Source organism: Apium graveolens, chromosome 2 (assembly GCF_009905375.1).
Source record: "Apium graveolens cultivar Ventura chromosome 2, ASM990537v1, whole genome shotgun sequence".
Lineage (NCBI taxonomy): Eukaryota > Viridiplantae > Streptophyta > Magnoliopsida > Apiales > Apiaceae > Apium > Apium graveolens.
The window spans coordinates 310,996,497-311,011,037 of record NC_133648.1 but is presented as its reverse complement, the minus strand read 5'-3'; the positions used below and the strand labels follow the sequence as shown (position 1 = coordinate 311,011,037).

The following is a 14,541-nucleotide window of genomic DNA, read 5'->3' as shown; positions in this document are numbered from 1 at the left end:
AATTTAGAAGTTTAGAACTTGCCATGCTAACATAGGTTCATGTTTTTGATATGAATGATTCGTAGGTAACTTACCCTATGTAATCACGATAGATAACTTGCGTATTAAACCATTATGTTGTCAAATTCTATAGACATATAGGGTCTCAATATATTTGGTGTCTATTCAACTTCTATCTCTTTTGTGGATGTCTGGTAGTAGGGTATTCGTGCAACAAAAGTTGGTGTTTACTAGTTTCGTGTTGTCTGATTAGTTGTCATCACCATTGCATGCTAAGATTAAGAACAAAAAGGCTATTGAATGAAGTAGTAATGAAGTTAGAATCCCATGTTTATGTTATATACGTAAATCAACCTTTTAATTCTCTTAGTTAGTTTCATGTTAGTTAATCTCTTAGTTATAAACAAAACCAATTTATTATTCGTCTTAACATTGAATAATAACCATATCATTGTTGCATAAGTACATTGATTGAAATTAACCTAAACCAGTCTCTGTGGGAATGAACTAGAAATAATTCTATATTACTTGCGATCGCGTATACTTGCATGAATATTAGCGCGTGTTTTCGTCATAACAAGTTTTTTGCGCCGCTATCGGGGAATCGTGGTTATTTTTAGTTTATGTGCTTGACATCAGTGTTCGTTAAAGTTCGTTGACTAGGATATATTACTTAATTCTTTGTTTGTTGCTTTTTCAGGTACTCTAGAGAGCGTGTATGCTAACACGTTCTCAACTTCGAAAGAGAACACTAGAAAAAGTAGAAGAGGAAGTTGTAGAAGAGGTCTTAGTTGAGAAAGTTGAAGAAGAAGCTCTTGTTGCAATGGGTGAACCAGAAGCGAATAAAGGGCTTTGATGGACTATTCTCAGCCGAAGATTAATGATATTCAGTCTAGCATTATACGACCAGCCATCACGGCTAACACTTTTGAAATCAAGGCTAGCACAATTCAGATGGTGCATAACTCAGTTTAGTTTGGGGGTTCTCTGACAGAAGACCCCAATATACATATTAGAGATTTCATCGAGATCTGTGACACTTTTAAATTCAAAAATATGTCTGAAGATGCTATTAAGCTAAGGCTTTTCCCATTCTCTTTGTGGGATAAAGCTAAGTGTTGGTTGCATTCTCTACCACCAGGCTTTATCACTAAATGAGAAGATCTTGCTCAAAAGTTCCTTACTAAGTTCTTTCTTATGGCAAAGACTGCTGCAATCAGGAATGCTCTTACTCAATTTGCTCAGCAGTCTGGAGAGTCTTTGTGTGAGGCTTGGGAGCGATATAAGGCGATGGTTCGAAAGTGCCCACATAATGGGATTCCTGACTGGATGATCATTAACTGCTTTTACAATGGGTTGGGTGCTACTTCTAGACCCATGCTTAATGCAACATCAGGTGGAGCCTTATGGGCTAAGAGCTAAGATGAAGCTTATGAGTTGATTAAACTGATGGCTGCTAATGAATACCAGAACCCAACTCATAGACTACCTCAGGGCAAGGTCGCAGAAATTCTGGAGGTGGATGCAGGTACGGCTATAGCTGCTCAGCTTAAGGATTTGATGATGAAGGTGGATTCTTTGGCTAATTATGGAGTGAATCAAATCACTAGTTTTTGTGAGCTTTGTGCTGGTGTGCATGAGGTGGAGCAGTGTGCTATTTCTAGTGAATCACCTCAGTTTGTGAGCAACTTTCAGAGGTCGCAGCAACCAGTTCCGGACACCTATCATCCCAACAACCACAATCATCCCAACTTCAGCTGGATCAATACTCAGAATGCGGTACAGCAACCTTATCAGCAGTATGCTGCAAAGCAATACAACCCCCTGGTTTTCAGCAACCATAATATGCACCAAGATAACAACTCTAGCTGCAACAAGCTAATGAAAAATTTGAATTGGAGGAGTTGAGGCTCATGTGCAAGAGCCAAGCAGTTTATTTTAAGACCTTGGAGAATCAAATTAGGCAAATTGCCAATGCCTTGTTGAATCGACAATCTGGTACACTCCCTAGTGACACGGAAGTTCCAGGCAAGAAGGAAGAAAAAGAGCAGGTTAAGACAATTACATTGAGGTCTGGGAAGGTTGCAAATCCTGAAAAATCTCAAGTTTCAGAAGATGAAGCTGTGGCTGAGGAAGAAGTGTAGAAGGAAGAAGAAGTGGAACCAAGGAAGACTACTGTGGAACACACTCCTCCTGAGGGTAATACAGGGGATAAACAAATCTATCCTCCACCTCCTTTTCCTAAGAGGCTGTAGAAGAAAAATCTGGATAAGCAGTTTGAGAAGTTTCTCGAGGTGTTTAGGAAACTTCATATCAGCATACCTTTCGCTAAAGCTCTTGAACAGATGCCTAGTTATGCGAAGTTTATGAAATTGGTAGGGCAAACTTCACACTTTACTCATCTCTCCCAGAAAGTTAAGCTTGATGACTTAAAGACATTTGCTCTCACGGAGGAATGCAGTGCTGTGCTGCAACAAAAGTTTCCTCCGAAGCTTAAAGATCATGGAAGCTTCACTATTCCTTGTACCATTGGAAAAGTGTCATTTGACAAATGTTTATGTGACTTGGGAGCTAGCATCGATTTGATGCCTTTATTTATCTTCAAGAAGTTGGACTTACCCGATCGAAAGCCTACTTATATGACTTTGCAGTTGGCCGATCGTTCTATTACATATCCACGAGGCATTGTAGAGGATGTCTTGGTCAAGGTGGAAAAACTCATCTTTCCTGCTGATTTTGTAATACTTGATTTCGAGGAGGATAAAAAGATTCTCATAATCTTGGGAAGACCATTTTTGGCTACTGGTCGGACCTTGATTAATGTGCAAAAGGGTGAGCTTACTATGCGAGTGCTGGATTAGGATGTGATGTTCAATGTTTTCAATGCCTTGCAATTCCTTACTGATAATGAGGAGTGCTTAAAAGTGGAGTTGGTTGATTCTGTGGTTACTTCAGAATTTGATCAAATGCTAATGTCTGATGCCTTAGAAAAAGCCTTATTGGGAAATTCAGATAGTGAAGATGATGAAGTTGATGAACAACTGTAATATTTGAATGCTTCTCCTTGGAAGAGAAGGCCGGATATTCCTTTTAAATATCTTGGATTGGAGGAGCTGAACAAATCTCCAAAGCGCCTCAAGCCATCTATTGAGGAAACTCCTACACTTGAGCTTAAACAATTGCCTGAACACTTAAGGTATGCTTTTTAGGTGATGTATCTACTTTGCCTGTTATTATTGCATCTAACCTTTCAGGTAGTGATGAGGAAAAGTTTTAGAGAATTCTTAGAGAGTTCAAATTGACAATTGGATGGACTATAGCAGATATCAAGGAAATTAGCCCTTCTTATTGCATGCATAAAATTCTGCTAGAGAACGGTAGCAAGCCTACTGTTGAGCAACAAAGGAGGCTGAATCCAATCATGAAAGAAGTTGTGAAGAAGTAAATTCACAAGTGGCTAGATGCAGGGATCATCTATCCTATTTCTGACAGTTCTTGGGTGAGTCCTGTTCAGTGTGTACTGAAGAAAGGAGACATCACAGTTGTTGCTAATGAGAAGAATGAGCTCATTCCTACTCGAACAGTCATGGGGTGGAGAGTTTGCATGGATTATAGGAAGCTGAACAAGGCCATAAGGAAGGAGTACTTCCCTCTCCGTTTATTGATCAGATGCTTGACAAATTGGATGGGCATGAATACTATTGTCTTCTGGATGGCTATTCGGGTTATAATCAGATTTGCATCGCTCCAGAAGATCAGGAAAAGACTACCTTCACTTGTCCATTTGGTACTTTTGCCTTCAGAAGAGTTTCTTTTGGTTTGTGTGGAGCACCTGCCACATTTTAAAGATGCATGATGGCTATATTCTCTGATATGATTGGTCAGAATGTGGAGGTGTTCATGGACAATTTCTCTGTGTTCGGTGATTCTTTTGACGAGTGCTTGCAAAATCTTGGTGCCGTTCTTAAAAGGTGTGTTGAGACCAATCTGGTTCTCAACTGGGAGAAATGTCATTTTATGGTGCAACAGGGCATCATTCTTGGGCACAAGGTCTTTAGTAAGGGTCTCGAGGTGAATAAAGCCAAGGTGGTGGTAATTGAAAACCTTCCTCAACCAATTTCTGTTAAGGGAGTCCGCATCTTTCTTGGTCATGTGGGTTTCTATCGGCGTTTCATCAAGGACTTCTCTAAAATCTCTAAACCCTTGTGCAATATTTTAGAGAAAGATGTCCTATTCAAGTTTGATGATGAGTGTGTAGCTGATTTTGAGTGATTAAAGAAAAGTTTGATCACTGCACCGGTCATAACTGCACCTATTTGGGATGAACCTTTTGAAATGATATGCGATGCAAGTGACTATGCAGTTGGAGCAGTTCTTGGGCAGAGAAAGAACAACATATTTCATGTGGTCTACTATGCTAGTAAGACCCTCAATGGTGCTCAACTAAACTATACTACTGCTGAGAATGAGCTATTGGCTATTGTCTACGGTTTTGAGAAGTTTCGATCTTATTTGCTTGGGACGAAGGTGCAAGTTTTCACTGATCACGCTACGATTCGCTATCTCGTCTCGAAGAAGGACTCGAAGCCGAGACTGATTTAATGGGTTCTTTTACTTTGGGAATTTGAGTTAGAGATCAAGGATAAAAAGGGTACTGAGAATCAAGTCGCTCATCTTCTCTCTCGTTTAGAAGATCCAAGTGCAACTTCAAAGGATAAGACATTGATAAATGAGCCTTTTCCCGATGAACAGTTGTTTGGAGTGCAAGAGGAAGAACCGTGGTTCGCAAACATTGTGAACTACCTTGTGAGAAATATTATGCCTCTAGACTTGTCTTCTGCTCAAAGGAAGAAGTTTCTTCATGAGGTGAAGTGGTACATGTGGGATGAGCCATTTTTGTTCCGGCAAGGAGCTGACCAAATTATTAGGAGATGTATTCCGTACAACGAAACATGGGGGATCTTGTGAGATTTCCATTTGACTGCTTATGGAGGACACTATGGTGGAGAAAAGATAACAGCTCGTATCCTTCAAGTAGGATTCTTCTGGCCTACATTGTTTAAGGATGCGCATCAGTTTTTTTGAAGTGTGGTCGATGCCAGCGTGTTAGTAATATGTCCAAGAGGGATAGATGCCTCTTAATGTGCTTCTCGAGGTTGAAGTCTTCGATGTTTGGGGAATTGACTTCATGGGGCCATTTGTCTCATCTTGTAACAATCAGTATATCTTGTTGGCGGTTGATTATATCTCAAAATGGGTTGAAGTCAATACTTTTCCAATGAATGATGTGAAGGTAGTGCTTAATTTTCTTCATAAACAGATATTCACAAGATTTGGAACTCCAAGAGTCATAATCAGTGACGAGGGATCGCATTTCTGCAATCGCAAGTTCACTGCCATGATGCAGCGATATAATGTGAATCATCGCATTGCTACGACCTACCATCCTCAGACTAATAGTCAAGCTGAGGTATCTAACAAAGAGATCACACATATTTTAGAGAAAGTTGCGTGTCTATCAAGGAAGGATTGGTCTTTGAAGCTGGATGAAGCTGTTTGGGCGTATAGAATATTATACAATACTCCACTTGGCATGTTGCTGTTTCATTTGGTTTATGGAAAAGGATGTCATTTGCCTGTGGAGCTCGAGCATAAAGCGTATTGGGCTTTGAAGAAATTAAGCCTTGATATGGATGCAGCTGGTAAAAAAAGGATGCTTCAATTGAATGAACTTGACGAGTTTCGGCTTCAAGCGTATGAGAACAACAAAATGTACAAGGAGAAAGTCAAGAGGTGTAACGATAGGGGTCTAGTGCTCAAATTATTTGTGCCGGGGCAACAAGTTCTTTTGTTCAACTCTCGTCTCCGTCTTTTTCCTAGAAAATTGAAGTCGAGGTGGTCAGGGTCGTTTGTTGTCAAAACTGTGTTTCCACATGGAGCGGTGGAGATTTTTGAGAATGATCCAGGCCAAGCATTCAAGGTGAATGGACAGAGATTGAAGCATTACTATGGGGATACGGTAAACCGTGAGGTGGTTAGTGCCGTTTTATTATCTACTTGATCTCAGGATTCTACATCAAGCTAGAGACGTAAACCAAGCGCTTCTTGGGAGGCAACCTAAGTTTGTTGTACATTAGTAGATAGAGGAAGAAGAAAACAAGAAGAAAACCATAAAAAAATCAGAAAAAGAAAAAATTTAGTGCCAACTACAAAAGCACGGCGCTCCCGCGCTGAGAAGATTTGGGGAATCGATTTCATGGGACCATTTATCTCGTCCTGCAATAATCAGTACATCTTGCTGGCAGTCGATTATGTCTCGAAATGGGTAGAAGTCAAAGCTCTACCGACTAATGATGCAAAGGTAGTCTTGAGTTTTCTTCATAAGCAGATATTCACAAGGTTTGGAACGCCACGAGTTATCATAAGTGATGAAGGGTCGCATTTCTGCAATCGTAAGTTCAATTCTATGATGCATCGTTACAATGTGAATCATCGCATTGCTATTGCCTATCATCCGCAAACTAATGGTTAAGCTGAAGTGTCTAATAGAGAAATCAAGCGCATTCTAGAGAAAGTCGTTTGTCCGTCAAAGAAAGATTGGACTTTGAAGCTCGATGAAGCTTTTTGGGCTTGTAGAACAGCATACAAGACTCCACTTGGGATGTCCCCGTTTCAACTTGTCTATGGTAAGGGATGTCATTTACCCGTGGAGCTTGAGCATAAAGCTTATTGGGCATTGTAGAAGTTAAACCTTGATCTAGATGCAGCTGGGAAGAAGCGAATGCTTTAGTTAAATGAACTTGATGAATTACCACTTCAAGCGTACGAAAATAACAAAATGTACAAGAAAAAGGTAAAAAGGTGGCATGATAGGAAGCTATTGCCTAAGTCATTCGTGTCGGGGCAACAAGTTCTTCTATTCAAATCTCATCTCCGACTTTTTCCTGGAAAGTCGAAATCAAGGTGGTCTGGACCATTTATCGTCAAAACTGTGTTTACACATGGAGCGATGGAGATTTTTGAGAACGATCCGGGCCAAGCATTCAAAGTAAATGGTCAGAGATTGAAGCACTATTATGGGGATACGACAAACCGTGAAGTGGTTAGTGCCGTTTTATTGTCAACTCGATCGCATTACTCTACGTCAAGCTAATAACGTAAAAGAAGTGCTTCTTGGGAGGCAACCCAAGATATGAGACCATAGAAACCCTTAGAATTTAGTACTTTATCCAAAAACCCAAAAAAATCAGAAAAATGTTGGCAGAATTTTTTTTTCCCAGAGACCTAGCAGGCGCCCGCCTGCCAGGACCAGGAGGCCGTGTGCTAGCAGGCGCCCGCCTGCTGGTGCCAGGCGACCACTGCGGACCTGATGTTTGAAAAAACAGTTTTCAGCCTATAAAAAAAATAGAAAAACATAAAACAAAAACCACAGCCCACAATCCCCATTAACCCACGATTTCACCCCCATACTTTGCCACAACCCCACTCCTAATCAAATTCTAGCCCTAATTTGCCCTATATATACATACAACCTCTTCATACACATCCCGCACACTTTCAACTCTACAAAATCTCTCCTACACACCAAACACAATTCTTTAACTCTTATTCTCAGATTCCATGGCCCCAAAGAGATCATGAACTATAGGGAGTAGCAGCACCATTCCGACTGCTGATTCTTCGAGGAACACTGCTGCGAGGCCCCGATTATTGGATAAGGCTGCTGAAGAGGAGTATGCCAAGCTTCTTACTAAGCCGATTATGAAGGAGAGGGGTTTTTTTTCCATCAGGGAGGGATGGTGAGTTGTTACCGATGATTGCTGAGAAGGGATAGATTACATTATGTGAGTCACCTGAGGCGGTTCCGTTGAGTGGTGTTCGCGAGTTCTATGCAAATGCCAAGGCTGACATGAATGGGTTTTCTATTGTTCGTAGGATTAAAGTTGATTATCAGCCCGAGGCGATTCGCCGTGTTATTGGGCAGCGACAAAGGAAACCGCAAGAGGAGAATTGGAATGAAAATGGCCTTGAGGATTTTGATTCAGATTTGATTATTGCTACTCTCTGTCAACCGGGTACAGTGTGGAAGTTTAATAGGGGATCCAATGATTATCATTCTTTCCCTGCGGTCGCAATGAACAGGTATGCTCATGCTTGGAATATATTTATTTGTGCTAATATTCTTCCTTCTTTGCATGCACATGAGGTTACAGTTGAGAGGGCGAGGTTGTTGTGTTGGGATTTTGAATGAGGAGTATTATGTGGACCTTGGTGAGTTCATCTACCAAGGGATTTTGAAGTTTTTGAGGGGGAAGTCGCAGTACTCTATCCCGTATGCCTCTATTGTCACAAAGCTTTGCAAGGCAGTTGGAGTCCAGTGGCCTTCTTATGAGCAGTTGCAGATGCCGGCCACTCCTATTGATTCATCGATGTTGAATGCGGTGCAGGAGTGGACGGGTGGAGAGCCTGAGTCACATGGTTTGGGATATCGGCTCCCAGGAGGAGTTCCAACAGCTGGTTCTACCATGGCTAAGTCCAGTCAGGCTCAAGGAGAGGCAGGTTCTTCGAGAGCCTAGGGAGGAGATGGTTCAGGGTTGGTTGATGTCCAGTACATGAGGCTTTCCATGAGGATAGATGCGATGTATGAGTCGCAGAGTCGGTTTGCGCAGGAGCTCACCCTAGCACTTGGGACTGCATTTAGAGGCTTTGGAGCTGACATCTAGTGGCCCGTTTTTGGTGAGGATTATGTTTATCCACCTCCTGACACTCCACCCTTTGAGGGTGATGATGATGATGATTCTTCTGAGTATGTATACCATGTGTTCCTTTCTATTACCTTCACTGGGGACAGTGAAGATATTAAGTTTGGGGGTGGTAGTTAAGGAACATATTTGTGCGTGTGTCATGTAGTTGCATTTTCATGTTAGTTTAGTTAATTTAGTTGCATATTTTTGCCATATAGTTTTTTATATAGTTTTATTTTTTATTTTTATTTTATAGCTTTATTTATCATGTCATATAGCTCATGCATATACCATGATCCCTTTGTGTTGCTTTACTGATTAATATGTGATATTGATGCGAGTGTAGTGATATCGTTATAGTGATGTTGAATCTTGTTAGGTTGGCATGCATGCTTGAAACACTTTTAATTTCACTAAGTCTTAGAGTATGCTTAAGGACTAGATTGTTGTCATGGTTTGATGGTTTTTGAGGTTAATCTATTGCTTATATTTAGAATGCATGATAGGCTCTTAATGATAAAAGACATGAAAAGATAAAAATTGGAAAAAATTGGAATTCATTGCTAGTTATGGCTAGGCGTCAAATGGCTAGTAGCTGGCTCGTATTGTATACGAGTAGTCTAGGGTTGAGCAAGAGGGAGCGAAATGCACTTGCTCAGAAATTAAAAAAAAAGGAAGAAAAAAAAATGGTTTAATGCACAATTGATCACGGGTGAGCTATTTGGTATTCGAGTTATTAATTTCTTAGGGGACTTTGTGCCTAGTGACCTAAGGCTTTCATAGTCTGAGATCCGCTAACCTAACGCTCGCTAAATGGGTACCATTGCATAAGTCTTTTGTGGACCTCTTTCATTGTACGATCAAATAAGCATTTATTTAGGTGTTGAATAAAAACATGATTCAGTAATAAAATCCAATAATCTTGAAGTGTTATAAGTCATTTGTGTCTAGAATATATTCTTCGTATAAGCTTATGATTGCCTTGAGGATAATTAAATTATGGTGATTGATCTAGTTTCGAAGCATATCTGTTAAGCATTCACACACACCACGTTTCTGTTAGTCATCGCGATGGGGATCGCTGCATTCATATAGTTTGCATTCATGCATGTTTTATTTTGAGTTTGAATCTGTGACGCTTGAGAACAAGCATCAATTTAAGTTTGGGGGTGTGATAAGTGGCATTTTATACCACTTAGAGCGTCTCGTAATGGCTTGAATTGGTGTCTTGAACTCGAGTATTTTGTGTATTTGACGCGTTTTTCTAGTGTTTTTGCATTTCAGGGTATAACTGCTTAGATAGGTGGATTTCATCTGAATAAAGCCTAAGGAAGTGCTTGGAATCCGTCTCGGGTTGATGTGCGAAGAATTCAGAAGAAGCAGAAGCAAAAATAGGAATTTTCCAGAAGTGATGCAGGCGCCCGCCTATTGAGAGCAGGCGACCGCCTGGTAGCAGGCGGCTGCCTGGAAGGAGGAGGCGGCCGCCTGGGTGTAGATTTTCAGAATCTGATTTTTAGAATTCGAGTTCTATTGGGCTTCTGTGAGTGCTGATTCTTTTGGGCTATTATATAAGCAATCTTGGAAGACGTTTTCAACTACAAGTAACAAGGAGAGAAGATCAAGAAGACCGTTTTAGCATGCAACAACGAATAAGAGGAAGCATACGTTTAGCTTGTGATTCTTTTAATTCGTTGTAACAGTGGATGCTAGTTTTCTTTACTCTTTGAACCTTAATACTCTTGTGACGTACTTCATTGTTTGTTAAGTATTTTTATTAGTTTATATCATTGAGTTATTATCATGTTTTCATATGAACCCATGGTGACGATGAGTTTTATTATGGGCTAATCGTGATCATGGGATCATAGCTGATTTACTATGGATTTCTTTAGTTAATTGTTTAATACCTTGGTATGTGGTGATTGTATGATATCTAGCATAGGTTGTGCTTATTTGTCTTATGTGCGTCACAAAATGTAAGATAGCCTGTTAATCTCTTGTGAAGCGACAGTGAATCTTGAGATTTAGAACTTGCCATGCTAGCATAGGTTCATGTATTGTATGCATGATTAGTGGATAACTCTAACCGTTTTAATTGCCCTGTGTAATCATAATGAATAACTTGCACTTAAATCGTTATGTTGTCAAATTCTGTAGACATATAGGGTCTCAACATAATTGATGCCTATTCAACTTCTATCTTAATTGTGGATGCTTGGTAGAATGGTATTCGTACAACGAAAGTTGGCGTTTATCAGTTTCGTGTTGTTCGATTAATATCATCACCATTACATGCTAAGGGTAATAACAATAATTATTGAATGAAGTAGTAATGAAGTTATGATCTCATGTGTGTTTAATATTGTTAATTCAAGTGTTTAATTCTCGTAGTTAATATTAGTTAATCAATCTTAATTGTTAATTGTCTTGACATTGAAGAATAATCATACATTGGTGAGTAAGTGTTAATTAAATATAATTAATTAGAGTCTCTGTGGGAACGAACAAGAAATCATTCTATATTACTTGCGAACACGTATACTTGCGTGAATTATTTAGCGCATGCTTTGTTCCTAACAGACGGTACTCCTATGGGGCAATGCATGGACCTGCCTAAACAAAACTTATACTTTTATCCCCAACCACCACCCTGAGGAAACAATGCGGCAGGAAATTCTTTCAGAACCTTTAAGTCGCTAAGCTCTCAAAGTTCTAAAGAACAAGCTGACCCGGTCGAGGCAAGAGCCTGGCTAAAAGAAATATAGGAATCATTTGAGATTCTAAATGACTGACGAAGCGCAAAAGACTATTTTTGTCACTTACCTTCCTAAGAGAGAGGCCACCTGCCGGTGAAAGGCCAAGAAAGGCACCGAGCCAGAGGTTATAATAAACTGATTAAAGTTCAGTCAATTGTTTTCGGGAAAGTACTTCCAAGGTTATGAAGATAGTGTAAAAGCTTTAGAGCCAGAACAAAGGCGGACGAGTATGATGAATTATGAATCTAAGTTGTAAAAGTTGTCAATATTCGTTCTGAGGACACGAATCCCAGAACGACGTGATGTTTGAAGTCAATGATTAGTGGGTTCATGAAATGATTGTAATAGAAAGGAAAATAAAAAGAAACTGAAGTGAAAAGGAATATAAAGGAAATAGAGTTTGAGGAATGATAAGGGATTTAAGTATGAGGAAACCCCAAAGACTCGTAGTAATAGAAATAGAAAAGTATGTGATCATCAGGATAAGGGTGATTCACCATGAGTTAAAGTTGATGGTTGAAGGCATAAATGATATATATATATTATCCCCTTTAAGTTGGGAGTATTCGATGAAACTCCGAGATAGATCGATGGATTAATAAGGGAACACAGATGGACTGAGGAGACATGAAAGCAAGAAATTAAGAAATTGGATGAAGGAAGTAACCTTCAAAAAAAATGTGAAGTGTATGTAACACCTGTGACTTGATACTCAAAAGGGAGACACCAAGTATAGAAGATATCCCAACATTGAGATGACTGTTGAGATAAACAATAAAGGTAAATGAGGATTTAGTAAGAAGAAGTTCATGTTGAACATGACCAATATCTTCCAAAACATCCCTATTATCATTACCAAATCAGGAAAGAAAAGCGGATAACCGTTGTTATCTTTTGGAGACCATATGGATTGACCTCCATTTGAATAAGGATGCTATTATGAAACTAGGTATAGACTATCGAGGTGAGAATGGTTGAATAAGATACCCTATTAGGGATATATGACTTGATTTATCCATGGAAGGATGCAAGTACCTTTTTAAAGGTGGAATTAAGGATAGAACCTCGAAAACTTGAGATGAACCTGGGGGAATGCATAAAGGTTGGCATTTCACCCTTAATAGGGACATTATGAGTTTGGGTAGTACGGAATGAAGGACTAAGGCAGCAACAACCTTTAAAGATTAGTGGAGAAAGTTTTCAGAACTATATAGACAATGGTTTTAATATTAGTAAATGGTATCTTGATATGCCTTGTACCTAGGTAGTACATAATGAAGGATTTAAGTATAACCTTAGAGGTTTTATAAAGAGAAAAGTAATATTCAAAGTTCTGAAGATAGAAATTTTGATAAAGGAAATATGACGTAATTATAATAATGCCACGTGGGCATGTGTTGAACAATAAGAAAGTATAGATCAACTTATGAAGGTCGAGATTGGTGAAAACAAGAAGGACCCAAGATAAGAGACGTCCTAAGTATGATCGAGAGTCAGTCGTGACAATGTTAACCTCTAAATACCGAGGTAATAACTTATAGAAAAATGGTGATATTTTTTTTTCTCACCAAATTTTAAGAGCATTTTCACACAAGCAGTGATTGGAAATGAGGTAGAAAATTTAGTTGGAGATCGTTCAAAATACATTGATTATAAGGAACTATTACTATCAGGAAAGGTCAATGAGGTGGCCGACACTCTAAATGTAAGAGAGCAATTATAGGCGCTCGTGCTAGAGGAATACAGTGATGATGGTTAAAGCCGTGAAGGTTGTATTATGGTGTGAAATATGGACATTCCTTCTGATGATTGTGCGATACTCAACCGTAATAGTAGGATGGTGGAGATTTGATTCCTGTTATCGCTGTGAGCGGGCTACCTATCTTAGAAGGTCCTATCTTGAGATAAGCCAGGACCATGTTACGAAAGGACTAAATGAACCTTTGAGCTTCATATCTCCTAATAAAGACATATGGTTCATAATGGTGTTAACTTGCTATCGTTGCTGTGATTGAAACTCTTCTGCAAATTTATCTGTTTCATGTCATATATATACGTCAAGTTTAGGAGGTATCCTTCATGGATCACACACGGTGATTCTGTTACATCCTTAGAAGATTTCCATACGACAGGTATGGACTCCGTATGATTAGCTATTAAGATTCTGAGGAAAACGAATGAATACAGTAGGTCAGCGGTGGACTATAGTAATGCAGCAATGAATCTGCGAATAATGAGATGATAACAGCCGAAAGAATTGTATTGTAATGGATGTTAAGATTGAGTACCACTAATCGGGTCGTGGTGATATATAAGTTATCATTGATAGACTAACTAAGTCGATTATTTACCTATTAAATATTTATTCCTTCTTATCGGCAGAGAGTCGTATTACTATACAAGGAAGGTTATGGTGCAACGTAGGATTCTAGTAACGATGATGTCTAGAATGAAATCCCAGATTCGATTTTTGATGTCGGAGGAGTTTCAAAGATGATTGTTTATAAGCTCTAGCAAGAGCATAGGTCCATATAATGATGGACAAAATAGAAAAATATTTAGGCATGTGAAATACGATGCTATAATATTTGATGTTGGCATATGTACATATGTTTCATTCTCCTTTGATAAACCTCTATAGTTCAGAGGTAGATTCCAAGCCAGATATTTTGTGGAAGTATTTTTTTATATAATGCTCTTAAATTCATTCTTTTCTCTCCTTTTTATTTCTTGTAAGATGAGAGGAACAACCCTTCCAAAAGGGGAGGTATAGCCGAATGACTATCTATCTGTGTGATAGAAGTCTAGTAGTATACCACATATTGTTTAATTGCTTGTCAAGTACTAAAGGCTGGCCACCTTCTGTACTAACTATGCAATAGAACAAGTGTTCATGATCATAGTGATCTCTCAACAAATTCTTTTACTTCTATATGATTGATCAAACTTTGGAAGATAGAAGCATCTAGAAAAGGAGTAGTATAAGTATGGTGGTATTCGGGATGGAAACACGTTCGTGATACTAAGGTTGATGCGGTTAT

The 14,541-nt window shown here is 39.2% G+C and overlaps 1 non-coding gene across 1 annotated transcript; it reads right to left on the bottom strand.

Moving 5' to 3' along the window:
• Positions 1-1,212: 1,212 nt before the first annotated feature.
• LOC141709181 (small nucleolar RNA R71) lies at positions 1,213-1,319 on the bottom strand. Its single transcript, XR_012569771.1, has one exon. It is a non-coding gene; the product is annotated as a small nucleolar RNA R71 (small nucleolar RNA).
• Positions 1,320-14,541: the final 13,222 nt, after the last annotated feature.